This window comes from Diceros bicornis, chromosome 13 (assembly GCF_020826845.1).
Source record: "Diceros bicornis minor isolate mBicDic1 chromosome 13, mDicBic1.mat.cur, whole genome shotgun sequence".
Lineage (NCBI taxonomy): Eukaryota > Metazoa > Chordata > Mammalia > Perissodactyla > Rhinocerotidae > Diceros > Diceros bicornis.
Window position 1 is genome coordinate 46,153,656 of NC_080752.1, and position 14,415 is coordinate 46,168,070.

Consider the following 14,415-nt stretch of genomic DNA (forward strand, 5'->3'; position numbering starts at 1 on the left):
CATGTTCACCACCAAAATACTAATTACAACCCATCACCACACACATGTACTGAATTATCCCTTTCCATTTCCATTCTGATCAGTCCTGCCCACAGTTGTAGGGGTGTGGGATGTGGGGCGAGGGCAGGAACCTACACTCCCAGGTATTTCCAACTCTCTGGAGGGCCAAGCGGCTCCAGAGCTGAGTCCCATCTTCTGCAGAAGGCTCTGGGGGGTGGGCCATTGGGAACTGACTCACCAGCACCGAAACCAGGGGAGGCACACACAGAAATAATAAAAGGAATCCAAGGGAATCTGGAGCATCAACAGTGTCCACTGCAACATTATTATGTTTTTTTCTGTTAATTTTATTTATTTTTTTTTTTCCCTCCAAAGCCCCAGCGGTTAGTTGTATGTCATAGCTGCACATCCTTCTAGTTGCTGTATGTGGGACGCGGCCTCAGCATGGCCGGAGAAGCGGTGTGTTGGTGCGCGCCTGGGATCCAAACCCCGGGCCGCCAGCAGCGGAGCGTGCACACTTAACCGCTAAGCCATGGGGCGGGCCCTCCACTGCAACATTAAAAAAAAAAAATTTTAATAGGTAATATGTGCACATGGTTAAACAAAAACTCAGTTAGTATAAAAATGTGTACTCTGCCCCTAGCCATTTTTGCTTTGCCTCAGAAGAACTATGTTACTAGAGATATTCTGTGCATGTACAAGTATGTATGTACATATTTCTTACCCTTGTTAAAAAAAAATAGCACACTCTGCATATCACTTTTTTTTTTTTGTGAGGAAGATCAGCCCTGAGCTAACATCCATGCTAATCCTCCTCTTTTTGCTGAGGAAGACGGGCTCTGAACTAACACCTATTGCCAATCCTCCTCCTTTTTTTTTTTCCCCCAGAGCCCCAGTAGATAGTTGTATGTCATAGCTGCACATCCTTCTAGTTGCTGTGTGTGGGACGCCGCCTCAACATGGCCGGACAAGCAGTGTGTTGGTGCGCGCCCGGGATCCGAACCTGGGCCCCAGTAGTGGAGTGCGCGCACTTAACCGCTAAGCCACGGGGCCGGCCCCTGCATACTGCTTCTCATTTTCCTTATTTCACATCGTGGAGCTGGCACCACGGCAGTACATTTAGCTATACCTCATTCTTTTCAGTGACGGCAGAGTATTAGATTATACGGAGAGACCTTACCTGAAGCATTCCCTCATTGAGGGACATTCAGATTATACCTAGTCTTCACTCCAACAAACAAAACTGCAATGAATTTCTTTGTATATGTCTTTGTGCACATGCATAAGTATAGCTGTAAGTCAGATTTGTGTAAGTAGAATAGTTTGATCCAAGGTTATATACAGTTAATAATTTTAAGTAGATATTAGCAAATTGCCTTCCTTAGGCCTGGTACCGAATTACACTCCCACCAAAAATTATGAAAATTCTGACAGGCTATTTAACTCAGATAAGAACATCTTCCATAGAAGTCTTTTACCTCTCTTCAATTAGTGCTTCTGTCTTGGGCATTGAAGCAAAAAGCAGATTATGAAAAGGAAAAAAAAAAAGAATTTTAGGTATAAGATGATTCACCTGAAGTAACACGTTTGTTTTTAAAAATAAGACCACGGCCGCTGCAGTTTGCTGAGTGGCTGTGGAGGGCAACTGGGCTGAGGGGACTGAGTTAGGAGAAGACTGGAGGGGTCTAGGGATGAGAAGATGGCGGTTGGCAGCAGCAATCATTCGAAGAGAAGTACAGTGACTCCCGTGAAGACTGGGCTCCTTCCTGCAGTTTCCCTGAATCTTTCCACAGTCCCCCTTTTTGTTTGATTTGGGTTGAATGGAGCTCAGTTTCTTGCAACCAAGGAGCCTTCACCAGTTCCCTGTCAAAGACCTTGGTCTCTCCAGAGGACACGGCAGTTGATGTTGGCCTTGTTCACACACGTCATCTAATCACAGTATCACGAGGAGACAGGGACGGAAGGGAACTATTTGTAGTTGAATATCTACCAGGCCCTTGACACCTATTACCTAAATTGGTCTGTGATGTTGTGGTTAGTCCCCACCTCCCACATCCCTTCCGTGCCCAGATGATGTGTCCAAGCTAATCATGGTAACTCCACCCCCTTGACAGTGAGGGCTCAAGAACGGTCCTGGGACCCAATTCTGTCCAATGGGCCCCGAGAAGGCTCTGCTGGAGGGCTTCTGGGAAACGTTTTCTCCTAAGAGAGAATGGTATGCACTCTCCTCTTTCCCTGAACACTGTGATGCTTGGAAGTGAGTGCTGGAACTGTAGCCCCGTCTTTCAATCGGCCTGAGGATGAAGCCAGCACTGAGACTGGCAGAGCACAGAAATGGCCAGAACCTGGGTCTCGGATGGCATTACGGAGTCATCAGCCAGCCCAGAAGCCTTCCTTGCCTCTGGCCCTTGTTTGATGCAAAAGAATAAATGCCCTTATCACTTAAGCCGGTTTGAGATTTTCTGTGCTGGGCAACAGAACGCGTTGTAACCGATTCATGCAGATATTATCAACTGTCGCTCATCACACAGTCTTCACAGGTAGGCTGCTGAATTTGAGTGAATACGTGAAATGCATTTACTAAGCTTCAGCTGAGGATACATACTGTTACAATGATGTCGGGCAGACAGATGGCTGAGAGATGTAACAATTTCTCCCATGCCGCTGGAGAGATTGTGTCTTGACTGTAACATGCAAGACCTTGGCCTTCTGAGTACAGGAGAACATGGTGAAGGCAGGAAATTGTTCTTCTAACAGTAAAACGGTACGAAAGCCACCTGACCCAGCAGGATGCCTGTGAGCATTTTGTAGCCATCATGCAATGTCCAGGTCCAGTGGTCATATTGCACTGTAATTACTTCTAATTTGTGCCGTGTGATTGTCGGTCTTTTAATCCTCTCCAGGTTGCCACCAAAAATTCTTTAAAATTAAAATGTGAAGCAAACACAAAAGCTCAAGAATGAACCATTGCTGTATAACAATGCTGTGAGTTAGCCACGGAGGCGCAAAGAGCCAGTGTCAGACCTCGGGCTTGAACTCAGGCCTGGTTGTCTCCCAAATCTGGCCTCTTTCCAGTACAAACTGTAGGCACAGCTTCCCAGGTCCAGCTACGTAAAGTCATAACGGAATGGCCAGTGTTTTCTTTTTTTTTTTTTTAATTTTATTTATTTATTTTTCCCCCAAAGCCCCAGTAGATAGTTGTATGTCATAGCTGCACATCCTTCTAGTTATTGTATGTGGGACGCAGCCTCAGCATGGCCGGAGAAGCGGTGTGTCGGTGTATGCCTGGGATCCGAACCCAGGCCGCCAGTAGTGGAGCGCGCGCACTCAACCACTAAGCCACGGGGCCGGTGGAATGGCCAGTGTTTTCTGAAGAAGACTTTTGTTGCATTGGCCTGCCCAGCACTCCTTTCCTATCCTTTTGGGGACAAGACTATTTTTATGAGACACCATTCTATGTGGTTTGACTGATATTGATTCTAACAGACCTATTCCTGGGTGATAGGGGTGGGCATATGACCATGTCCTGCCCAACAGCATATCCATTCTATTTGCCTAACTTCAGTGATTGGATCAGGGAAAGAATGGGCACTTGCTTCTAACTGAGTCAAATAGAGTCCTCCTGAGATATTTTCTCCCAGAGCTATTGGAGAAAATTGTCTCTTTCCCTTGAGGTTGCTAAGCTAAATCTTGGACTGCTGGAGGCCATCATATGTCCCACAAAGAGAGCCTGTAAAGCAAGAGAAATGGAAGGTGTCATCTGAGCTCCTGGATTCAGCTATACCTGAAGCCAATAAGTTTTATATTTCAAGTTTTCTAGTCTCATTTTTCTTCAGTTTATTTGATCTGAGCTTCTGCCACTTGAGAGAAAATCAGTCCTATCACACACCACAGCCTCCAATACTGACATATGTGCTCTTTGAGTCTCTCACATACATGAAGATGCTCCATGTGTAACCCAGGGTGGATACTAAGAACTTGCTTGAGAACTTGGAGATGTCATTCATTTCGCATAGGTACCGTTTGGGAGTTATGTAAAGAGGGTGGGCAGGATTCTGACCCCTGAGGGTTCCTTTGGAGCACAAGGGCTCATCATGAACCATGGAACTAAAAGGCCTTGGATCCTCCTTTAGGGTGGAGCAAAACAAACTGAGTGTCAGCCGGGAAGGTGATATTAGGTGGAGAGGATGGGGGGAAGGGTGTAGTTAACAAGCAGTGTCCTGTAGGGTTAATTGCACAGACTTTGGGGTTAGTGACTTGGTCTGAATCCCATTTCTACCACTTAATCTCTGTATGGCCTTGGACAATTCACTCACCTTCCTAGGCCTCAGGTTTCTCCACTACAAAATTGGGCTAATAATAGTGGCAATCCCATAGATTTGTTTTGAGGATTAATGAAACAATGCACATAAGCCAAGACTCATTTCATTTCCAAGTGATCAAAAACAACTCTCTAGGCTCTGCTTTCTCTTGCTCTGACTCCATTCTCGAACAAGCCATGCCCAATCCCTCGTTCTCACCAGTTACTACCCGAGGCCAAAACACCACCTTCTCGACCCTGACGACTGTAACAGCCTCCTGACTGGTCTCCCTTCTCCCTAGACCCTTGCCCCTCACTCCCAGTCTCATCCCACAGACTGGTCTTTAAAAATTGTGAATTAGATCATATGACTTCTCTGTTCAAAACCTAGAAGTTTCTCAGAGTACTATCCAAATCCCTCTCTATGGCCCACCAGGCCCCTCAAGACTGGCCTCTGCCTGACCACCTGAACTCACCTCCTGCTTCCCTCCTCTTCCCTCCACTGCACTGGCCTTCTTCCCGTCTTCCCTCAGGCTGGGAGTGTTCCCTCCCACCCCTTTGGCTTGCTCCCTCACTTCATCCATAAATTCCCTTGATCTCGTCTTTCCCGGCTTCCATCCTCACAATTCTAAGTCCCGTAGGAAGAAGAGAGCTCTCTAGCCCAATAGTTTGAACACAAGTCGAGGGCTGGTCTCCAGTGGTCCAGTCTACACTCTGGGCACATCCCTGTTACCTAGGGGCTGAGATGATCTGGTTGGTTAGGCTCGAGTCACATGCCCACCTGGAGCTAATGGAAATGTGCCCCGAGTGGAGGAAGACGATTACCCAGAGAAAAACTGAGGTCCTGTTACGAGAAGGGTGAAGTAATGCCGGGCAGCAAAAATAACAGATGTCTATTTTCTGTGTTTGCACAGGGCCTGACACATAGTGTTTGGGGGAAAAAAAAAAATGAAAAAAGCCAGCTTGTACTGCTTGCAAGAATCCCCCAGGGATCTCCTTCATCAACATTCATTCATTTGACAAATTTTTGTTGATATCACTCAATTCCAAGGTCCATCCAAAGGGACTCTGCTACTCTTTTGAATCAAAATGTGATAATGTATTAGGTTATATGACTCATCTAGAACAATGCCTGGCATTCATTCATCAATACTTACTGGGCTTTTGTTAGCACTGGAGAGGAGCTCAGATCACAGCTGTGAACACTGCAGGTGGTCCCTCTCCTCCTGGGGCCTATGTTCTAGCGTAAAAAAGACAGATAGTCAAAAAGAAAGTTCAATATGAATGGAGACACAGGCTACTCATCAGGATGATACCTTCTAGAAGAATAATCGAGTGGCCTGTGCCTCTTCTGTACTGCAGAGCCTATTGTACCTTGGGAATTGTGTGCTTGTTATTAACCGTTTTTTAAAATATTGAGTCATTATTCTAAAAAGTAATGCCACAAGGAGATACACTACACCCATGAGAATGGCTGAAGTAAAAAGACTGGCAATGCCAAACGCTCAGGAGGACCTGGAGCAAGTGGAACTCACACACATCCCTGGTGAGAATGTAGAATGGCACAGCCACTTGAGAGAACAGCTGGGCAGTTTCTCATTAAATTAAACATGCAACTCGCCTCTGATGCAGCAATGCCACTCCTTTACCCCAGAGAAACAAAAACTCAGGACCACAAAGACATTTGCATGCGAATGTTCACAGCTTGATACTAGCCCCAAACTGAAAACAACCCAAACGTCCATCAACAGAAAAATGAATAAACAAATTACGGTAGGGTTATATAATGAAAGACTACTTATCAATGAAAGGAAACAAATTACTAATACACACAACATGGATGAATCTCACCATGCTGAATGCAAGAAGCCAGATTCAAAAAAGTACATACTGTGTGCTTTCATTTATATTAAGTTCTAGAACAAGCAAAACTTATCTAGGGTGATAAAAATGGCAACAGTGCTTGCCTTGGGTGGGAGGTGGGATTCACCGGGAAGGGACCTTTCTGCAGGGCTGGAAACGTTCTCTGTCTTGGTAGAGGTGTGAGTCACGGGGATGTTTTCAATTGTCAAAAATCATGGTACTGCATGTTTAAGTTCTGTCTGTGCATTTCATTGAACGTAAATCATACCTCAAAAAAAAAAAAAAGTAATCGCGAGTATCTGAATAGAAGTGACTGCATACTACGGCAATGCGCGCAGGGTAACTCCCCGAGGGTGTGGGTGTGCCAGGGAGCAGGGAAGGCTCTTACCGAGAAAGTGAGGTTTCAAAGTCCTTAGGAAGATGATAGATTGTCCGTGCAATGGGGGCGGGGGAAGGAGGAGAACATAATACATGTTAGCTTTTTATCAGTGGAGACTTTCCAAAGCCAAGTGTCTGACGTCCACTTTGTCCCTGCAGCTTTTCTTCTTGGTGTTTTCGCATTTAATTTACTCTCACAGTGACTCTTCCATATCAGCATTTGGCTCCCATTTAACCAGTAAGGAAACTGCGGTTCAGGGAGGTCAAAGGAATTGCTCAAGGCCAACAACTAGGAGGCAGCAGGAGCCAGGTTTTCGGCTGCACATTTGGTGTCAGTTTCCCGAAACATAGCCTGAAACAGGAACCGCAGCCTCTCCAGGTCCGGAGCAAAGGAATGTTCTACGGAACAAAAGAAGGGCTGGGCCGGCGCGCTCGCACCTCCCACCTCCCCAGGCGCCAGCCTCCAGGTCCCCGGGGAGAGCGGGGTGGGGGTGGGGGCGCCAAGGTCTGGCTTCTCTCCGCTGAGTCAGCGGCTCCCAAGACCCGGGCGGTGGGCTCCGGAACAAAGCGAGTCCGTGGGGCGGGGGGCGGGGCCAGCCCGGGGGGCGGGGCTCAACTCAGGGGGGAGGGGGCGGGGAGCGGCGGGGGTCCACGGCGTGGAGTGGGCGGGGCCGAGCGGGGGAGGGGGACCACGAGGGGCGGGGCGAGGGTGGCGAGGGGCGGGGTCCAGGCCCGAGTGGGGCGGGAGTCCACCTGGGGAGATTGCGGGGCTGGGAGGGGCCCCGAGCCGGGGGAAGGCGCTCGACGAGGGGCGGGGTGGAGGCGGGGCTGGGTTCGGGGAGGCGGGGCAGCAGCGGGGTCCCCGAGGGACTCTATCGGGGAAACCCAGCGGCTGGAGTGGGCGCACCGGGCGGGGTGTGAGGGCGGGACGCTGAGTCCGAGCGCCCGGTTGGCTCCTGGCGACTCCAGTGGCCGCTGGCTCCGCAGCCCGGCCGGCCTGTCCCCGCCAGGCCCGCCCGCCCTGAGCACCAGCAGGTCTGAGCCTCTGCCGGTCACCGCCCAGTCCTGCAGCAAGTCCTTCCCCTGCCTGGGTCCTGTTACTTCTGTGAAATGACGATGACTGGTTTTGCTTCTGGGTGGTTGTAGAGGGAGTGGGTTGAGAGAATGGAAATGAAGAGGAAGGCTTGTTGGTCTTCCTCTTACATAACATGTATTTTGTACTTGGCTAGGAAGAACTGTACTAATGTCACCAACTTAGGCGCCTCCAGAAACTCAAGGGTGGGTTTGGAAGTAATTAACTGTTTCTCCAAGTTATTTTTTTCCTTTTGTATGTTAAGGAGATATAGCCACCAACCATCCTGAAACTGACCTAGCCTCACCACAAGAGCTACACCCATGACCTTTGCCTTACCTTTAATGCTAAGATCTCTCCAGGAGGAGCTTAGGCCTCATTATGTGGAAGCATGGTTTCCAGCTGAGCCTGTGTTAGTGAATACCCACCTCTCCCTTTTGAATGTTTATTCCCCTTCTGAAATAAAAGTTCCTGCTTTCCTTTGTTCGGGGATGCCATGACTTTGGAAATGATTCCTCATGGCCTCCTATTTGCTGCAAATACACTTTACTTTGTGAGACAACTTCCACTGGTGTAGAGTTTTAACTCACCAGGAGGCGAGCCCACTTGGTTCGGTAAGACTAATACCTATACTAATACTTCACACATATTTTCACTTATTCCACACAACAATCCCATAAAATAGATAACGTTATCATCCCCATTTTACAGCTGAGAAAACTGAGGCTCAGAAGAGCTTCAGTGGCTTACCCATATTAACACAGCTAGAAAGTGGCAGAAGCAGGACTTAACGTTTGGGGTCTGACAGCGTTTTTGGAGTCTTTCTCACCCTAAAGCCGGTGCTCTTAACCACTGACTAGTTACTGCCTAATTATTTATTCACTCATTCATTCATTCAGAAGATGCTTATTGATCACCCGCTCTGTGCTCGGTCATGTGCTGGATGTAAGGAATACAGTGAGCAAGTTACAGTTCCCGCACATTACTCAATTAAAATTGTGATATGTACTTTGGTGGAAAAGTATAGAGAACTACAAGAGTGGTGTTTTCTGGGCAATGAATGTCAATTATGTGCCAGGTTGTATGCTAAACCCTTTCTGATTTGACTTGCATCTCCTGCCCACTTAAGATCTAGATCAGACTTACTTGAACATTGTGTTGTGAAAATTAATAAAAGAAACCTTAACTAAATTGGAGTCAGGAAGGCCTATAGGGGGAGCACTCATACCCTATCATACATGGTCCATTATATCAAACAGGAAGAGACCTATCCTTGCATCTTGGACAGAAACTAAAACTACTTTACTATTGAAGGAAGATTTCCCTCCATGCCCAGCAATAGCCCAGCCAATGCCAATGAGAAGCCATTTGCGCCTCTAAACTGTTTTTTTTTTTATTTTCATTTTATTTATTTTTTCCCCCAAAGCCCCAGTAGATAGTTGTATGTCATAGCTGCACATCCTTCTAGTTGCTGTATATGGGACTCCGCCTCAGCATGGCCGGAGAAGCGGTGCGTCGGTGCACGCCTGGGATCGAACCCGGGCCGCCAGCAGCGGAGCACGCGCACTTAACCTCTAAGCCACGGGACCGGCCCTGCCCCTCTAAACTGTTACTTTCCCCCAATGGACTTCCTTTTAGAACAGCCCCTCCCTACTCCCTCTTTTTCTCTATAAAAGCAGCTCCCTTCCTTTGTTTTCTGGATTTGCCTATGGTTCACCATAGCATGCATGACCTGAATTGCAATTCTTTTGGCTATTCCCCAAAAAACTCATTCTGAGGGTAAAATACAGGTGAATGTGCTTTTTAGGTTGACAGTGCTAACCAGGACTCTAGCAGTTGCAAGTGACAGAAACCTACCACAAACTAGCTAAGCCAAAAAGGGGGCGAGAGAGAGGAGAATTACTGACAAACTCTAGAAGTATAGTATCTTGAGCCTTTAGGTAAGGGCTCTGGAGAAGTTTCCAGGGCTCCATCTCTCTCAGCATCCCTCAATTCTCTTTGCCATGTGGCCGAGAAAGATGGCTACAAACGGCCCTAGGCTTTCATTGACTTTACGCTCTCAGTTCCAGAAGAGAGAGCATACTTCCCGATGGCTTCAGCATAAGAAAAGCAGTCTTGGGAGTATTTCCCCTAAACTCCCACAGTTGTCCTAAACTCTTGCAAAAGCTGAATCCTGAAGCCAGGTCTGTCCGAACTCCTGACTGTCTCCTATCTAAGGCCACAACATTAACTATTTATTTTTATTTTTATTATTATTATTATTTTTTTTTGTGAGGAAGATCAGCCCTGAGCTAACATCCATGCTAATCCTCCTCTTTTTGCTGAGGAAGACGGGCTCTGAGCTAACGTCTATTGCCAATCCTCCTCCTTTTTTTTCCCCAAAGCCCCAGTAGATAGTTGTATGTCATAGTTGCACATCCTTCTAGTTGCTGTATGTGGGACATGGTCTCAGCATGGCCGGAGAAGCCGTGCATCGGTGCGCGCCCAGGATCCCAACCCGGGCCACCAGTAGCGGAGCGTGCACACTTAACCGCTAAGCCACGGGGCCGGCCCCAACTATTTTTCTAACAACTGTTGAACTTAATGCCTGTACCATTTGGCTCCAAATTAAGCATTGTTTTACATGTTCTAGGTTATGACAACATTATCAGGTGTTGAGCCAGCTCCTCCCCATCGTGGCTTGGGAGTAGGCACATGGATATACAACTTATTCATTCAACAAATATTCGCTGAACTTTTGTTGTGTGCTAGGTAAAACTATCTGGTGAGCAGAACAGATTCCAATCTTGCCCTCATGGAAACTTACTCTCTGGTAGCGAGGCTGATAACAGACACTAACACAAATGAGCGGGGCCGGCCCAGTGGCCTAGTGGTTAAGTTTGTGTGCTCTGCTTTGGCAGCCCGGGGTTCACAGGTTCAGATCCCAGGCATGGACCTATGTACCACTTATCAAGCCATACCGTGGCAGGCGTCCCAAATATAAAGTAGAGGAAGATGGGCACGGACGTTAGCCCAGGACCAATCTTCCTCAGCAAAAAAATAAAAAGAAATAAAAACACAAATGAGTGTATAATTATACTTGAATAGTGCTATGAAGAAGGGTAGGAATCTCCAAAAGTTTCTAAGGAGGGGCCGTGGCCTGGTCTGGAAGGTCAGGGAAGACCCCCTCAGAGGAATGTTTGAAGTGAGATCTGAAGGATGAATGGGTTAATTAGGCAAAATAGGAGAAAGAGCATTTTGTTTATTTATTTATTTAAAATAGTTTTATTTATTTATTTTTTCCCCCAAAGCCCAGTAGATAGTTGTATGTCATAGTTGCACATCCTTCTAGTTGTTGTATGTGGGACGTGGCCTCAGCATGGCCGGAGAAGCAGTACGTTGGTGTGCGCCTGGGATCCGAACCCGGGCCGCCAGCAGCAGAGCGTGCACACCCAAGCGCTAAGCCACGGGGCCGGCCCAAAAGAGCATTTTAGACTGAGGAATTTGCGTGTGCAAAGGTCCTGGGATGGAAGGGAACATGGTATATTCAAGGACTTGAAAAAGGGTCAGCGTGGTGCGTGCAAACAAGAATGAGGACTGACATGAGATGAGGCTGAAGAGGTGGTCAGAGGCTGGTGAATTTTCCCAAAGTTCACTGTCTGAGGAGATGGGGTGTGCGCACAGGCTAATAAGGATAGCAGCTACCATTTTTTGTGTAAACTAAGTGAGGGGATGTATGAAAGGGCATAACAGTGCCTGGCACACAGCAGACCCTCAATAAATGGTAGCTTCTAATATTGTTTACTGAGAGGCCAGCCTGGTGGCATAGTGGCTAAGTTCACACGCTCTGCTTTGGCAGCCTGGGATTCACGGGTTTGGATCCCGGGTGTGGACCTACACATTGCTTATGAAGCAATACTGTGGCAGGCGTCCCACATATAATGTAGAGGAAGATGGGCATGGATGTTAGCCCAGGGCCAATTTTCCTCAACAAAAAAGAGGAGGATTGGCAACAGACGTTAGCTCAGGGCTAATCTTCCTCGCCAAAAAAATAAAATAAAATAAAATAAAATAAAAATTAATATTGTTTACTGAACTGTGAATTCTTAGAGGCCAGGAATTGTACTCATTGATTCTCTGTGTCCACAGGCCATCTATGGAGGGAGAGGACTCAGCAAATGTTAGTGACCCAAGCTGAAAAGTGTGGCATTCAATCTGTGTCTCAGAAAAGGAGGGAAAAAAAGAGCACTTCTGTCCAGGAGGGTTCAGGCCAAGGCCGGAGGGCAGGAATAGACTTCACTGATTTGGGGAAGGGGGAAGAGACTTTGAGGCTCGTGGAAATCTGAGTGGGTTTGCACCATAATGGTCATTGGTTGTCTCCCCAGCATCCATCCCCAGCCTGATTTTTATTTGGAGATCCTCTGGTTCCTCTCCCACTTAGACCGTGTGATGGGGATGGGGCTACATCCTCAGCATCAGGGATGAGGTGAGCACATGACCTGGCTTGGCCAATCTTTATATCACATTCTCTTGGCTGTGGTGATTGGCTCATGCGTGGGCACATGACCTACACTGGTCCAATCAGAATGGGTTGCAGGAGGAGGGGTGTAGCATCCCACCCACATAAAGGCCTGTCTGAGAGCTGAGCCGATCCAGAGGCCTTGTCACTGAGAGATGACCAGAGAGAAACCAGTGACATCTCTTGAGAGCCTACAGCCAGGCCTATTTCCTGGACTGTTCAGCTATGGGGCCAGTAACTGTGCTTCCGCTGGTGGGCATTAGGCTTTCTGTTGCTTGGCTCCTGAGGTTGGAAAGTTGGTGAAAGCAGTCTAGGAGGAGCCTGGATGTTGGTTCATCCCGTCTTTTCAATGTGGAGATGAGTCAGCCCCATGCTATGTCTTTTTTGACCCATAACACAGGCACGAGTATGTGGAGGGGGAGACAAGGGCACACAGTACAGAGTGACCAGCAGGAGAGGCGTAGGCAGTGGAAGTGTAAGGGCTGAGACAATTGCAGAGACCTTGATGGTGACAATTTTGTAGAGAATGGCCTGGGTCCCTGAATAACTACAAGGAGCAGAGCTGCCACCCACCTGGACTATTCACATGGGGACCGCTTTGTGACTAGACATATACTTCCCTGTTCTTTAGGCCACTGCATTGTTGGGTCTGTATCTAAGAGCAATCTGGCCTTCCACCAACTAATTCACTCTCCCTGATGCGTAGTGAGCTCCTTCCCATCCTTTAAGGCTCAGCTCAAATGTCCTCTCCTCCATGAAGTCCTCTCTGAACTCACCCAGAAGAATGATCAGCTCTCCTTGCTATGTGTTTCAAGCTTATACTCCTAAGTCCCTCCTACAGGCCTCTGTTACAGGTCGCATCTGAATCCAGTGTGCTCGTGATGTAGGGGGTGCCTACCCCACTGGATTGTGATCCCTCAAGGGCGGTGGTTGTAAACTGAGTTGTGGTGGATCATTTGACTCCACCATTCATACTCTGTGGAGGTCCATAGCGCTTGCAAGATGTCTGCAAAATCCTGGGAGATGCTGTGGGGGATGGAACTTAGATTCTTACAGTCAGCCAGGAATCTGAGAGCCTGTTCATGCTCCATTACTTCAGTTCGTGGACGCATCTCCGTCTTGTTCTCTGGAACACGTTTTGTTAAGCCAGATTTAGAATTCAGCCTCTTTCTCTGATTTCCACAAATCCCCCTCACACAGGTAGCAGACTTTACTGAAGGTTTGGTGGAGGTGGGGGAGGATTTTAATATCTAAAGTTGGTCCCTGTTTCATTCTCTTTCTCAGCAACCTGTGAGTTTCCTTCATAGGACTTCTCACAATTTGTAATTATTTTATTTATCTGTCTTTTCACTTTTTGTTTTGGTTTCCTCCAGTAGATCGTAAATAGGGACTGATCTACTCGCCATCATGTTTGCAGTGCTCGGCACTAGTAGGTGGTAGGTGGTAGGTGGTAGGTAGGGAACTGCTGGATGAATGAATATGAATATGGGACAACCACCTTGAAAGTTTCTCTTCCACTAGGACATTTTCATCTAGCTCACCCCCTCAAAGTTTCCCAGGCCTTCTCCCTGTCCCCTTTCTCATCTTTTTTACCAGTTTGTCTCATGGGACCTCCAAAATTCTTCACACCCTGTTAGGCAGAATAGTTCCCATTCTCTCTTGCCCCTACTTCCGAAACCGTCTGCAAATCCAACCCCCTCAAGGAACTCGGAAGAAACAAGAGGCCTTCTGTATGAGGGAATCTCCATTCCTTAGGACACGGCTGTGGTTTTATTTATTTATTTATTTCCTCCACCATTACGATTTTATCCCTAGAGCGCTGTATAGGGCTTGGGACAGGAGGAGTTGAGGCTACACGTGTTGTATTAAATTTAGGGGAATGGGGCTGGCCCCGTGGCTTAGCGGTTAAGCGCGCGCGCTCCGCTACTGACGGCAGGGTTCGGATCCCGGGCGCGCAATGATGCACCACTTGTCCGGCCATGCTGAGGCAGCGTCCCACATACAGCAACTAGAGGATGTGCAACCATGACATACAACTATCTACTGGGGCTTTGGGGAAACAAAAAGGAGGAGGATTGGCGATGGATGTTAGCTCAGAGCCGGTCTTCCTCAGCAAAAAGAGGAGGATTAGCATGGATGTTAGCTCAGGGCTGATCTTCCTCACAAATACAAAAAAAATTTAGGGGAATGGAGAGCGTTACCTTGAGATGGGAGACTTTAGATGGTGCGGCAGATTAAAGATGGCCACACGCACAAAAAAGATGGCCACAGATTCTTTGCCAATCCTCCTATTAAGACGTAGGG

The 14,415-nt window shown here is 47.6% G+C and overlaps 1 long non-coding RNA gene across 2 annotated transcripts; it reads right to left on the bottom strand.

The window, feature by feature from the left end:
* Positions 1-487: 487 nt before the first annotated feature.
* On the bottom strand, positions 488-6,990 carry LOC131412479 (uncharacterized). Of its 2 annotated transcripts, none has more exons than XR_009221776.1 (3): positions 6,552-6,990; positions 5,458-5,540; positions 488-549 (listed from the first exon to the last, which is right to left on the bottom strand). It is a non-coding gene; the product is annotated as an uncharacterized LOC131412479 (long non-coding RNA). The 2 variants fall into 2 exon arrangements; XR_009221777.1 differs by lacking the exon at positions 488-549 and adding an exon at positions 3,668-3,730.
* Positions 6,991-14,415: the final 7,425 nt, after the last annotated feature.